Genomic DNA, 14,884 nt, shown 5'->3' on the forward strand with positions numbered 1-14,884 from the left:
GGGCAGTGTGTGTGAAGGGACAGCGGGCGCAGGCTAGGGATGGGCAGTGTGTGGGGAGGGACAGTCAGCACAGGCTAGGGATGGGCAGTGTGTGGGGAGGGACAGTCAGCACAGGCTAGGGATGGGCAGTGTGTGGGGAGGGACAGTCAGCACAGGCTAGGGATGGGCAGTGTGTGGGGAGGGACAGTCAGCACACGCTAGGGATGGGCAGTGTGTGACAGTCAGCACAGGCTAGGGATGGGCAGTGTGTGGGGAGGGACAGTCAGCACACGCTAGGGATGGCCAGTGTGGGGGGGGGCAGTCAGCACAGGCTAGGGATGGGAAGTGTGTGTGAAGGGACAGCGAGCGCAGGCTCGGGATAGGCAGTGTGTGGCAGGGACAGTCAGCATAGGCTAGGGATGGGCAGTGTGTGACAGTCAGCACAGGCTAGGGATGGGCAGTGTGTGGGGGGGCAGTCAGCACAGGCTATGGATGGGCAGTGTGTGTGAAGGGACAGTCAGCACAGGCTAGGGATGGACAGTGTGTGGGGGGGACAGTCAGCATAGGCTAGGGATGGGCAGTGTGTGGGGAGGGACAGTCAGCACAGGCTAGGGATGGGAAGTTTGTGTGAAGGGACAGCATGCGCAGGCTCGGGATAGGCAGTGTCAGGGTGTGGCAGGGACAGTCAGCACAGGCTAGGGATGAGCAGTGTGTGGGGAGGGACAGTCAGCACAGGCTAGAGATGGGCAGTGTGTGGGGAGGGACAGTCAGCACAGGCTAGGGATGAGCAGTGTGTGGGGAGGGACAGCCAGCACACGTTAGGGATGGGCAGTGTGTGGGGGGACAGTCAGCACACGCTAGGGATGGGCAGTGTGAGACAGTCAGCACAGGCTAGGGATGGGCAGTGTGTGGGGAGGGACAGTCAGCACACGCTAGGGATGGGCAGTGTGGGGGGGCAGTCAGCACAGGCTATGGATGGGCAGTGTGTGTGAAGGGACAGTCAGCACAAGCTCGGGATGGGCAGTGTGTGGGGGACAGTCAGCATAGGCTAGGGATGGGCAGTGTGTGGGGAGGGACAGTCAGCACACGCTAAGGATGGGCAGTGTGTGGGGGGGACAGTCAGCACACGCTAGGGATGGGCAGTGTGTGACAGTCAGCACAGGCTAGGGATGGGCAGTGTGTGGGGAGGGACAGTCAGCACACGCTAGGGATGGGCAGTGTGGGGGGGGCAGTCAGCACAGGCTATGGATGGGCAGTGTGTGTGAAGGGACAGTCAGCACAGGCTAGGGATGGGCAGTGTGTGGGGGGGACAGTCAGCATAGGCTAGGGATGGGCAGTGTGTGGGGAGGGACAGTCAGCACAGGCTAGGGATGGGAAGTGTGTGTGAAGGGACAGCAGGTGCAGGCTCGGGATAGGCAGTGTCAGGGTGTGGCAGGGACAGTCAGCACAGGCTAGGGATGGGCAGTGTGTGGGGAGGGACAGTCAGCACAGGCTAGGGATGGGCAGTGTGTGGGGAAGGACAGTCAGCACAGGCTAGGGATGGGCAGTGTGTGGGGATTGACCGTCAGCACACGCTAGGGATGGGCAGTGTGTGGGGGGGGGACAGTCAGCACATGCTAGGGATGGGCAGTGTGTACCAGTCAGCACAGGCTAGGGATGGGTAGTGTGTGGGGAGGGACAGTCAGCACAGGCTAGGGATGGGCAGTGTGTGTGAGTGGACAGCCGGCACAGGCTAGGGATGGGCAGTGTGTGGGAGATGGACAGTCAGCACAGGCTAGGGATGGGCAGTGTGTGGGGAGGGACAGTCAGCACGGGCTAGGGATGGGCAGTGTGTGGGAGGTGGACAGTCAGCACAGGCTAGGGATGGGCAGTGTGTGACAGTCAGGACAGGCTAGGGATGGGCAGTGTGTGGGGAGGGACAGTCAGCACAGGCTAGGGATGGGCAGTGTGTGTGAGTGGACAGTCAGCACAGGCTAGGGATGGGCAGTGTGTGACAGTCAGGACAGGCTAGGGATGGGAAGTGTGTGGGGAGGGACAGTCAGCACAGGCTTGGGATGGGCAGTGTGTGTGAGTGGACAGTCAGCACGGGCTAGGGATGTAATGTTAAAGTAAATGTAAAAGTATGTGTCTTGTAAAGCTCACTGCTGCCCTGAGGCGTCGTGGCGCTGTAGACCGCTGGGGCACCCGTCCTGGCTATCCCTGTGAGATGGTCCCTACTGGGTATCTCCAAGGTGAAACCAGGCATCCCCGGCGAATGTGGGGGGCCGTTGTAGAGATGAGGCAAGCTAATGCCCAGAGTTGCCGAGTGTGATCCCTGGTTAGAGTAGGCACCGAGGCGAGAATTATCGAGTCCGCTGACCCTGGTCCACGACCCTGCCGCGTCGGATATTGAACCCTGGTCCCGGGCCGTTCTCTGCTTCCGGGTCTGCCGCCTCTAACCAGTGAGCCACTCCACTCCACTGGGCAGTGTGTGTGAAGGGACAGTCAGCATAGGCTAGGGATGGGCAGTGTGTGGGAGGGGGACAGTCAGCACAGGCTAGGGATGGGCAGTGTGTGGGGAAGGACAGTCAGCACAGGCTAGGGATGGGCAGTGTGTGTGAATGGACAGCCGGCACAGGCTAGGGATGGGCAGTGTGTGGGGGGGAGCCAGTACAGGCTCGGGATGGGCAGTGTGCCGGGGAAGATAGTGGTGAGAGGCAAGGGATGGGCAGTGTGTGGGGAGGGACAGTCAGCATAGGCTAGAGATGGGCAGTGTGTGGGAGGGGGACAGTCAGCACAGGCTAGGGATGGGCAGTGTGTGGGGAGGGACAGTCAGCACAGGCTAGGGATGGGAAGTGTGTGTGAAGGGACAGTCAGCACAGGCTTGAGATGGGCAGTGTGTGGGGGGTGCAGTCAGCACAGGCTAGGGATGGGCAGTGTGTGTGAAGGGACAGTCAGCACAGGCTAGGGATGGGCAGTGTGTGGGGAGGGACAGTCAGCACAGGCTAGGGATGGGCAGTGTGTGGGGAGGGACAGTCAGCACAGGCCAGGGATGGGCAGTGTGTGTGAAGGGACAGCCGGCACAGGCTAGGGATGGGCAGTGTGTGGCAGGGACAGTCAGCACAAGCTCGGGATGGGCAGTGTGTGGGGGACAGTCAGCATAGGCTAGGGATGGGCAGTGTGTGGGGAGGGACAGTCAGCACACGCTAAGGATGGGCAGTGTGTGGGGGGGACAGTCAGCACACGCTAGGGATGGGCAGTGTGTGACAGTCAGCACAGGCTAGGGATGGGCAGTGTGTGGGGAGGGACAGTCAGCACACGCTAGGGATGGGCAGTGTGGGGGGGGCAGTCAGCACAGGCTATGGATGGGCAGTGTGTGTGAAGGGACAGTCAGCACAGGCTAGGGATGGGCAGTGTGTGGGGGGGACAGTCAGCATAGGCTAGGGATGGGCAGTGTGTGGGGAGGGACAGTCAGCACAGGCTAGGGATGGGAAGTGTGTGTGAAGGGACAGCAGGTGCAGGCTCGGGATAGGCAGTGTCAGGGTGTGGCAGGGACAGTCAGCACAGGCTAGGGATGGGCAGTGTGTGGGGAGGGACAGTCAGCACAGGCTAGGGATGGGCAGTGTGTGGGGAGGGACAGTCAGCACAGGCTAGGGATGGGCAGTGTGTGGGGATTGACCGTCAGCACACGCTAGGGATGGGCAGTGTGTGGGGGGGACAGTCAGCACATGCTAGGGATGGGCAGTGTGTACCAGTCAGCACAGGCTAGGGATGGGTAGTGTGTGGGGAGGGACAGTCAGCACAGGCTAGGGATGGGCAGTGTGTGTGAGTGGACAGCCGGCACAGGCTAGGGATGGGCAGTGTGTGGGAGATGGACAGTCAGCACAGGCTAGGGATGGGCAGTGTGTGGGGAGGGACAGTCAGCACGGGCTAGGGATGGGCAGTGTGTGGGAGGTGGACAGTCAGCACAGGCTAGGGATGGGCAGTGTGTGGGAGGTGGACAGTCAGCACAGGCTAGGGATGGGCAGTGTGTGACAGTCAGGACAGGCTAGGGATGGGCAGTGTGTGGGGAGGGACAGTCAGCACAGGCTAGGGATGGGCAGTGTGTGTGAGTGGACAGTCAGCACAGGCTAGGGATGGGCAGTGTGTGACAGTCAGGACAGGCTAGGGATGGGAAGTGTGTGGGGAGGGACAGTCAGCACAGGCTAGGGATGGGCAGTGTGTGTGAGTGGACAGTCAGCACGGGCTAGGGATGTAATGTTAAAGTAAATGTAAATGTATGTGTCTTGTAAAGCTCACTGCTGCCCTGAGGCGTCGTGGCGCTGTAGACCGCTGGGGCACCCGTCCTGGCTATCCCTGTGAGATGGTCCCTACTGGGTATCTCCAAGGTGAAACCAGGCATCCCCGGCGAATGTGGGGGGCCGTTGTAGAGATGAGGCAAGCTAATGCCCAGAGTTGCCGAGTGTGATCCCTGGTTAGAGTAGGCACCGAGGCGAGAATTATCGAGTCCGCTGACCCTGGTCCACGACCCTGCTGCGTCGGATATTGAACCCTGGTCCCGGGCCGTTCTCTGCTTCCGGGTCTGCCGCCTCTAACCAGTGAGCCACTCCACTCCACTGGGCAGTGTGTGTGAAGGGACAGTCAGCATAGGCTAGGGATGGGCAGTGTGTGGGAGGGGGACAGTCAGCACAGGCTAGGGATGGGCAGTGTGTGGGGAAGGACAGTCAGCACAGGCTAGGGATGGGCAGTGTGTGTGAATGGACAGCCGGCACAGGCTAGGGATGGGCAGTGTGTGGGGGGGGGAGCCAGTACAGGCTCGGGATGGGCAGTGTGCCGGGGAAGATAGTGGTGAGAGGCAAGGGATGGGCAGTGTGTGGGGAGGGACAGTCAGCATAGGCTAGAGATGGGCAGTGTGTGGGAGGGGGACAGTCAGCACAGGCTAGGGATGGGCAGTGTGTGGGGAGGGACAGTCAGCACAGGCTAGGGATGGGAAGTGTGTGTGAAGGGACAGTCAGCACAGGCTTGAGATGGGCAGTGTGTGGGGGGTGCAGTCAGCACAGGCTAGGGATGGGCAGTGTGTGTGAAGGGACAGTCAGCACAGGCTAGGGATGGGCAGTGTGTGGGGAGGGACAGTCAGCACAGGCTAGGGATGGGCAGTGTGTGGGGAGGGACAGTCAGCACAGGCCAGGGATGGGCAGTGTGTGTGAAGGGACAGCCGGCACAGGCTAGGGATGGGCAGTGTGTGGCAGGGACAGTCAGCATAGGCGAGGGATGGGCAGTGTGGGGGGGGGCAGTCAGTACAGGCTAGGGATGGGCAGTGTGTGTGAAGGGACAGCCGGCACAGGCTAGGGATGGGCAGTGTGTGGGGGGGACAGTCAGTACGGGCTAGGGATGGGCAGTGTGTGGGGAGGGACTGTCAGTACAGGCTAGGGATGGGCAGTATGTGGGGAGGGACAGCAGGCGCAGGCTCGGGATAGGCAGTGTGTGGCAGGGACAGCGGGCGCAGGCTAGGGATGGGCAGTGTGTGGCAGGGACAGTCAACATAGGCTAGGGATGGGCAGTGTGTGGGAGGGGGACAGTCAGCACAGGCTAGGGATGGGCAGTGTGTGTGAATGGACATCTGGCACAGGCTAGGGATGGGCAGTGTGTGGGGGGGGGGCAGCCAGTACAGGCTTGGGATGGGCAGTGTGCCGGGGAAGATAGTGGTGAGAGGCAAGGGATGGGCAGTGTGTGGGGAGGGACAGTCAGCATAGGCTAGGGATGGGCAGTGTGTGGGAGGGGGACAGTCAGCACAGGCTAGGGATGGGCAGTGTGTGGGGAGGGACAGTCAGCACAGGCTAGGGATGGGCAGTGTGTGGGGAGGGACAGTCAGCACAGGCTAGGGATGGGCAGTGTGTGTGAAGGGATACCTGGCACAGGCTAGGGATGGGCAGTGTGTGGCAGGGACAGTCAGCATAGGCTAGGGATGGGCAGTGTGGGGGGGACAGTCAGTACAGGCTAGGGATGGGCAGTGTGTGTGAAGGGACAGCCGGCACAGGCTAGGGATGGGCAGTGTGTGGGGGGGACAGTCAGTACAGGCTAGGGATGGGCAGTGTGTGGGGAGGGACAGCAGGCGCAGGCTCGGGATAGGCAGTGTGTGGCAGGGACAGCGGCACAGGCTAGGGATGGGCAGTGTGTGGGGGGGAGGGAACAGCCAGTACAGGCTAGGGATGGGCAGTGTGCCGGGGAAGATAGTGGTGAGAGGCAAGGGATGCGTAGTGTGCGTGGAGGGACAGCACAAGCTAGAGATGGGCAGTGTATGGGAAGGATAGTAGGCAGAGGTGAGGGATGGGCAGTATGCGTGGAGGGACAGCAAGCACAGAATAGGGATGGGCAGTGCTCGGGAAGGATAGTAGGTAGAGGCGAGGGATGGGCAGTGTTTACGGGGCTATGGATGGGATTTGTGTGTAAAGGGACAGAAGGATGAGGCTAGGGGCGGTGGGGGCAGCAGGGGGGCCTGAGAGGTCTTGGGACAGACGAGTGGTCAGCACAGTACACGGGGGAGGCCGGCCATGATGAGAGCAGAGAGGCCTATGACACCGCCCCATGGGCCAGCTTGAGGTTCGTCTCTGGAGGGACTCGCCATTACCAAGCATGACCTGCTCTCTGACATGCTGGGTGGGTAATAGGGGTATGTGACAGCAGCATAGCAGCATTCCCTCAAACCCCCACCTCCCCCACCCCCCAGGAACCAGCTTACTCTTTTCATCTTTGGGGACGGAGGTGCTCGCCATGGCAACTCTAAGCTGGTTCACCTACGAGGGGTGGGGGAGCAGGACCAGTGTTGGTATATCCTGTCCCCCTTCATGTACATGACCAGTTCATAATCAGGTGCCAGGAGGTGAGTGAATGAATGAATGAATGAATGAATGAATGAATGAAAAGGCATTTCTAAAGCGGGTGGCTACCCGGGGGCTTCCCATCCCAGGAGGTGAGTTTATTAGCAGGGCAGAATCATACTCTCGTGGATGGATTCCATGAACCAGCCTCACCTGCTTCACCTACAAGAGGGTGCTGTTTTATGGCTGGGGGACAGACATATCTAGGGCCTGCTTGCGGTGGCAGAGATCACCCCGGCACCAGGTGTATGCTGTTGAAAGCATTCACTGTCCCTCGAAGTGTGAGGTAGGACTCAGGCGCTATCTGAAAGAGACGTGTGTACTGGCTCCTCACATGCCCTGATTGGTGGAATCAAGTAGTCACCAAAAGAGTACTGGAAATGTGCCACCCACTGGCTCAAAGCCACACGTCACAGAGTTGGGGACCTAAATAAAGGACTGTGGACTTCCTCTTTGAGAACATTCTACTGTTCTTTGCTCTCCATTGGCAGTTTCCTAGCCAATCAGGGGCGGAGGGAAAGAATCAATGTAAGGAACCTGACACTGGGCTCTGGCTTTAGGAGGGATTGGCCGAAGGAGCTTGAGCCCACACTCACACCCGAGAGGCCAACAGAGGAGTGAAGGCGACCTCTATCCACAGAGGGCTGTCTACTGTTCTGCTGCATTCATCAGCAAAGTAAATCTTTAGGGGCACCCTGACTTTACATACTTCCTGGGCTGCCGAAAGTGTTGCCCTGCCTCACTAATGACCTGTCTGACTTCTGCAGCCAGGATTTACCTCTCTCCTTTCTGAGAATTGGCCCCAGTAAGGCAGAAGAGGCATGCCATGTAGATTTATGACCAAGCCTCTACTCCATTAGAGATAGCCTTGGTAATTCATTTCATTGGGGATCCACGGTTACGTTTACCCGAAGAACCAAGCCCCCAGCTCTAGTTGTGCTTTCCACTTGGAGTGTCACAGTGAGATTCATTTTTTCAGACACTCCTTTCTGTGTGTTGATGTATTGGATGCAAGAGACTCGATTATCATCAGCCCAGGTGAGATGCTGTTCCATCCTAAATAAAATCATCACAGGTGACACACCTGTCACAGGATGCATCACATACAGTCATGGCAAAACTAAAATGCTTTAACATACTTAAACAATTCAAGTAGCAAGAGAGCAAGCAGTTTTAAAGCACACAGCAGCGGCCCGTCCCTAAGGGTGGAGGGGCAACACCCCCCAAAATGTTCCTGATATGAACAGTGTATGACTGCCTGAGAAAAGGTCAGACTGACAGACACTCTTTTGTTGAGGTCAGAAAGCCAGGTGTTATACATGCTCTAAATGTGCAGGCGCCTGGGTGCCTATGTCACAGCTCTTGTGGGTGTGACCTCTTCAGCCTGGCATAGAGTTTAGAAGACCTCCCTCTCAGGATGAGGGGGGAGCGTCACTGATAGCCTCAGACCTGGGCACTTCAGTTTTAATCCCTGAAGTGCTCAGAGCGAGTGTCTATCACAGACACCTTATCATAGAGTAGGGTGGGGTCAGCAACTCTCACTGACCCCATCACACTCTGTGACGAAGTAGGGACTGCCGCCTCCTCTCACTGGCTGACATAAGGTCCCTCTTAAACCCCTCGTCCATGGCTTTTAGTTCTTTTCGTCCACTTGGGTTTGTAGTACTACAAAAAGCGCCATGAAACCGCTTGGTGTACGCGCGCTATAGAAATACTTTTAAACTCAAACTCAAACTCAAGGTCAGCCAATGAGAGGAGGAGGTTGTTCCAACCCCACTGGAACTTCTGAGACTTCCTTTCGGAGACTCTTCAGAAGGTAAGTGTTGTGTTTCCATTTAATGTTTGGTGCGCGTGTGTATGTCTGGATGTATGTGTACATTTGAGTACGTTATGTGAAGGGGTGTGTGTGCATGTGGGTGTGTGAATGCACACCCACATGAGTGAGTGTGCATGTGTGCAAATGGGCCCCCAAGTCCTCTTTTGCCCCATTTTCTGCCTGCCACTGAAAACACAGGGGTGATTGATAGTTTGGAAGACAGGGTACTCCCTTACAACGTGACGGAGTTATCCTGTCTGCGAAATGATGGTCCAACCCACCATGTTTAGAGTCGGGAGAACTGTCATCTTTCTGTCAATGGAGCCCCTGTTGATTCTGTTGATAGAAGGCTTTCTCTGAAGGCCCGACGTAGTATGGGCCATTAGAAGAAGGGCATTACACTGCCCTACCTAATTAGAGTGGACAACGTGCCATTTCTTTTTTTGTCTGTCATCATCAAAAAACCTGGTGGTGAGGACCATTAAAAAAACAAATAGTGACTCCCACACCCATGGAGAAAGCTGCCTGTTTGTGGGGACATTCATTTTTTTGTTTTTCAATGGCAACCTCCCACTTTAGGAGTTTGGTTTTGAAAACAAAACGTTTATTAAAGTTTGGTGGATGGCTGACAAATTCTTCGACGGCTGTCCACCAAACTTTTTGTACCTTGACAGGAACCACCAGGACAGCGGTTCATGTCGAGGTACCAAGATCTCTGCTGGGCCAGAGGTGATGTTTAAATTTGGAAGACGAAGATTGTCAGGATGGTGCACGTAATATCCTCTGCCACCTTGATGGATGGTGTAACATCTGCAAAATTCTAGATCCAGCCCTTAATCTCATCATTTCAAATTTAAATTAAACATTGGAAAGAATAATGTTAACCCCTTCCACGCTCGTGACGGAACCATTCCGTCACGAGCCACGGTGGGGCTGTGCTGGTGACGAAATGGTTCCGTCACGGCCCTGCCGCCGCCCCTGCGCGGCGCTGATTTTGCGCCTGCGCGGCGCATCCTATTGAGCGGGCGAGGCCGTGACGGAACCATTCCATCACAAGCACAGCGCCACCGCGGCTCGTGACGGAGTGGTTCCGTCACGAGTATGGCGGTGCCTTGCGGCACCCCACCACCCCCAGCGCCGCGGCAGAGTTACCGCCGCGGACCAAGGGGTTAAAAAAATACATAAAACATCTAAAATGTTAAAACATCAATACTGCCCTTTATAATACCATTTCAGACATATTGAGCCTGATTCAAAAACCTTTATCCAGATCTGCACTACTGTGAATTTGGAAAAAAAAGCATTTTCCTAACACAGAAATCAACAAAGAGAACATGAGTAAAATGAAAGTCATTTTTCAAGGATATGTCAGGCGCTGATTCTACACATTAGGGATTAAGATATGAGGGAACTTTACATTCGCAGGCCTCTTGATATATCGCCCTTCAGGACCAAAAGCTAAGTTTGCGGAGATTTGGTGTCAAACCTTGCAACCTTTATATGACTGCTGCCCACTATACTATTTTAGGGGATTTTAACTATAATTTTGACAATAGTCAGGACAATGATTCTGGTCTCTTTCTGTATCTTATGGCCAACCTTGGTATGATCAGCTAGTTCATTCCCCCACGCATACAGTTTGTCATACCCTTGATGGGATTTTTACTAACCATAATAATCTAGTCATTGAAGCCACCCAGCACCTTAGCTGGGTTGTTCACTGGTTGATCATATTGAAATAATTTTTTGCTGTACCCAATTACGGGTGCAAAGTATTCCTCCCGTAGGCATATACGCTACAGGAGCATGAATAAAATCAAGGCTGAAAATTGGGAAGCAGCCCAGGCAACGATATCTGATGCTAGGGATATTTTATATCCATCTACAGCAGGGGGGTTCGGTGAGTGGATTAATGCGGCCCTGGACATTGGTGCTCCTTATAAAAACTGTGTTGTTAAAAGAACAAAACCCTCGGCCCCTTGGTTTTCGGCAGAACTTATGTCCTTTAGGTTCGAATACCGAAGACAAGAGCGGAAATGGAGAGCCAACAAATGTCCTAGTAAAAAAAAAGAAGCAGAAAATACATCTTCGAAACTACAAACAGGCTATCTTCCAGGCCATATCATGCTATGTCACCGAAAAGATCAGGTAGGCTGAAAATTCCTCTAGAATGTATTTTAAAGTTATAAAGGAGATATCTGAGCCTCCGAGGTTACATATGCTGAACTCTTCTCAAGAGTTCTGCGATAAGGTTGCAGTCTATTTTCAAGAAAAGGTCCTCAATATCATTCAAGATCTTGTCCCTTCTGAGGGAGAGGAAACAATTTTTGTTGACTTCGATCATTGTCCTAATGAGAATCTTTTTACTGCCTTTCCACAGATCTCGGTTCAGCAAACAAAGGCGTTATTGCTTTGTTTAAAATCAGGAGCCCCCTTGGACCCGTGCACACATTCTATACTCAAACTGGCTCTGGATCCAGTGGCCACATTTTTATGTAAGGTGTTTAACGACACACTTCAATCTAGTAGTTATCCAGACATTTGGAAGGAAGCTATTGTTACGAAGCTCCTTAAAAAACCAAAAGCTGGGGCGTGGCCTAGCGGCGAAACAAGATGGCCGCAGTCTAAGGATTCTCCTGATCAACCCCCTTTCCCCACGCCTATCCGACTATCACATCCGTGTCCTGACGTCAGAATCAACAATCGGAAGGCTCACGGTTACCAGCAAGACCAAAATCGGGGCGATTGATGTGCAGAGACGGGAGATATCAGACATGCCAACCCTCCCGATTCAGGCGTGAGACTACCGATTTGAAGGCTAGTCTCCCGCCTCCCGATTCCTGAAAGCAAAAACCCGATTCCTCGGGGGTTTCAGCTGACAGGGCTTGGTAGGTATTGTGTAACATGCTAATTCTTCCAGCAATAGTCAAGAGTAGCAGGCAGGGGCTCTAGGAAGGACTGAAAAACCAACAACGCCTCATTAACAAGCGAATGGGCTTATAAAGACCTATGAAGTACTCGGGGGCGGCTGTGTGTGTGCCCGGGAAGCTGGGGGAAGGGGTGGGGGGGGGTATACACTGCCAGGCCAGTGTTCAACACTTGCTGAACCCTCTCTCTGCCTGTCATTGCGCTCCATGCTTCTAAACAGCAGCACACTTCCAAAGCCTATACATGACGGTAACCCGATTAAAGGCCCCATTCTCCCGATTTTTGGGGGGATTTTTTTTAAATCTCCCACTTTGCTCTTCTGAAATGTTGGCATATATGAGATATGGACGCTTCTAACTTTTGCCTGCGATCTAGGGGGAGCCGGATCCTGGGGTGCCTGGCGTGCCCCGCGTCCAGGTCACGTCGGCGGCCAGCGCCCGACGCCCTGACCGGAGGAGCGCCCGCGATGCGGCTCGGCTGGAAATCGGCCTAGAAACAGCAGCGGATTCCTGCGGTGAGTGCCGGAGCTGCGGTGCTGCCCCCCCCCCCCCCCCCGCTCACGTCGTCGGAAATATTGCCAGCAGAGGTCCCGAGGGCCGGGGGAGAGGCGGGTGAGGAGGCCTGCGAGACAACTGCTCCTTGACCCAAGGCGCCCAACCAATTCTGGCAGCGAAGGGACAGAGGGAGCTGGAGGCAGACACTGGGGCCCCTCCAGAGACCGGGAGGTACAAGAGACGCTGCCTTCTATTGCTAATCGTAGCAGCCTGAGAGGAGAAAGTGCATCACATCACTGGGCTATCTTCTGCACCTGGATATCCCGGGGGCCGCACCCCTACAGTAATCACTAACCTTCCCAGTCGGAGGCTGAGAGAGGAGAACTTTGCTGAGTGAGGCGCACAGGCTCTTGAAGGGGGAGCGTCCCACAGGCACAGGACAACACCCTGCCGCACAGTTGACTGAGGCGTGGTACCGGGTGTAGATTAGCACCTACTTAAGGCCGTAATCCAGCCGCTCCCTCGGCCCTGACTCCGGCTGTTGCTTGAGGTTCACCTGAGTGCCCCCCCCACGTTGCACTCCATCCCACAGTGACTAGTCGTATCAGTGCCCCGGAGACAAGAAGGGATAGAAGGCTCGGACAGACAAGGCCCACCAGTGCATGGAAAGCCGCGACCACCATCACAGACACCGGAAGACAACCTCTAGATCGGCCATACAGCGGTCCGTGTCACTCCTTTCGCGATGTCAAGCGCGAGGGGACCAAAGACTGTCCAAAATAATACAGGTATACCTGCCCAAAAACAGGCCTGGCCGAACAACCCCCGCCCAAAGTGGCATCAGGGGCAGAACCAACCACGGACGCCCCGGAACATACCCTGAAGTATGTACTGGACGCAATCGGGGGGATCCGAACATCTTTGGAGCAGAGAATGGACCCTATCTCCTCGGAGGTCATATTAATCAGGGCAGGGCTAACCACAAACAGGGAGAAAGTTAAACAATTGGAGGTAACAACAGCAAGCCTGGTGGAAGATACTAACCAGCTACAAATCGAATTGCGAGAGCTGCAGGCGTTCCGTAAAATTGCTGAAGGGAAGCTGGACGACTACAAAGGCCGCAGTAGGCGCAACAACGTACGCATCCTTGGCGTACCGGAAAAAGCAGAAGGACAAGCGAGTTCCCCGGGGGGAAACCAGATTCTTTGAGGCTCCGGAAGATGCGTCAGACTGGCTCGATGGTTGGAAAGACTCAACGGAACGCGGCTCCCAGAGAGACTAGGCGGTACCGGGGCCCTAGCCCCATTTGACTTCTGTGTTGGGGTATGGGCGTCATCCCCTGAAGGGGCCAGACTTTCACTGACTAACTGCGTCGGGTGTGAGACACCAAACATAAACACTAGATTGACTGACTCAGGAAGCACATTTCCAGGGCATCAAGGGAGGGGGGAGGAGGAGAGTGTACCCCCCAATTTCTCCACTTAGTTCAAATTCAGGGTGACAGGCACTCTGCATTGTTGTAACTATGGGCAGTTTGGAGCCTAGAGTGCAGGGCAGCAGGGAGGGGGGGGAGTTGGGAGGGGTTCAACAACAGTTACTTGGTTTTCAGGAATCGTCAAGGCATCGCAGTCCATCGCAGTCCAACAACATAGGCATTATGAGTACTCAATGGGATAAAGAGTTTAAGGTGATGAGTAGGAACATAAACGGTCTGGGGGAGGAGGTAAAGAGAACCGTTGTACTATGAAACATCACGAGACATGCCCCCGAGGTGGTGCTGCTACAGGAGACACACTTGGTGGGGAAAACATGTAAAGCCCTTACCAGGTGGGGATACAGCCTTGTGGCGCACTCAGCCTTTACTTCGGGATCGAGGGGAGCGGGGATGATGCTCAGGAACTCCTTTCCCCTTACAGTCAAGTCCACCTGGGTAGACACTGGGGGGAGGTACGTGGGCATCTAGGGGCAATGGGAAGGGAAGTTACTGACCCTAATGTCAGTCTATGTGCCGCCGGGCCTTCAGAAACTTGCCTTTAAGGACCTGGGTGCTATTTTGTTAACAGTACCAGAGGGACTCCTCCTGGTGGGTGGGGTCCAGAGAGTGGGAAGGGTTTGCCCCATCAGCCCCTGGCATCTGCGGAACCCTGTGATTCGGGAGGCTTTACACATTGCAATTAGACAATATTTCCTAGAGAATGTCGGCACGGTGAGCTTTCACCAGACGCCATGGGAAGCATTCAAGACAGTAGTCAGGGGCCAGGCCCTCTTCCAAATAGCGGGTGTGAGGAAGGAAAAGGTCAAGGAGGAAGAAGCATTAGAGTCAGAGATCCTCCGATTGGAAGAAGAATTGACAGAGGGATCCAACCCAGACACCCTACACGCCCTACACCTTAGGAAAGACAGCTACAAGGCCCTGGTGACAGATAGAGCTAAAGCACTGGAAAGAGAGACGCTAGGAAGGATATATGACCAAGGGAATAAGGCCGGGAAGTTGATCGCATGGCTGGACAAGCAAAAGCTAGCTAGTAGGCTTGTACCAGAACTAATTGACAAACCTGGCCACCCAATCACAGACCCCCAGGACGTTGCTAACACATTTGCGGCCAACTTTGGGCAAGTCTACTCCTCACAGAACCGCTACACTAAGCAAGACTCTCTCGATCTCCTACGAGACATCGCTTTGCCTACCCTATCAGCGTCAGTCCTGGAGTATTCAGAAGGGGCGTTCACGACAGATGAGATGACACAGGCAGTTAAGGGGCTTAGGTCGGGATAAGCATCAGGCCCCAACGGCCTCTCGATTGAATTAT

The sequence above is a fragment of the Lissotriton helveticus genome, chromosome 3_1 (genome assembly GCF_964261635.1).
Source record: "Lissotriton helveticus chromosome 3_1, aLisHel1.1, whole genome shotgun sequence".
NCBI classification, from domain to species: Eukaryota; Metazoa; Chordata; class Amphibia; order Caudata; family Salamandridae; genus Lissotriton; species Lissotriton helveticus.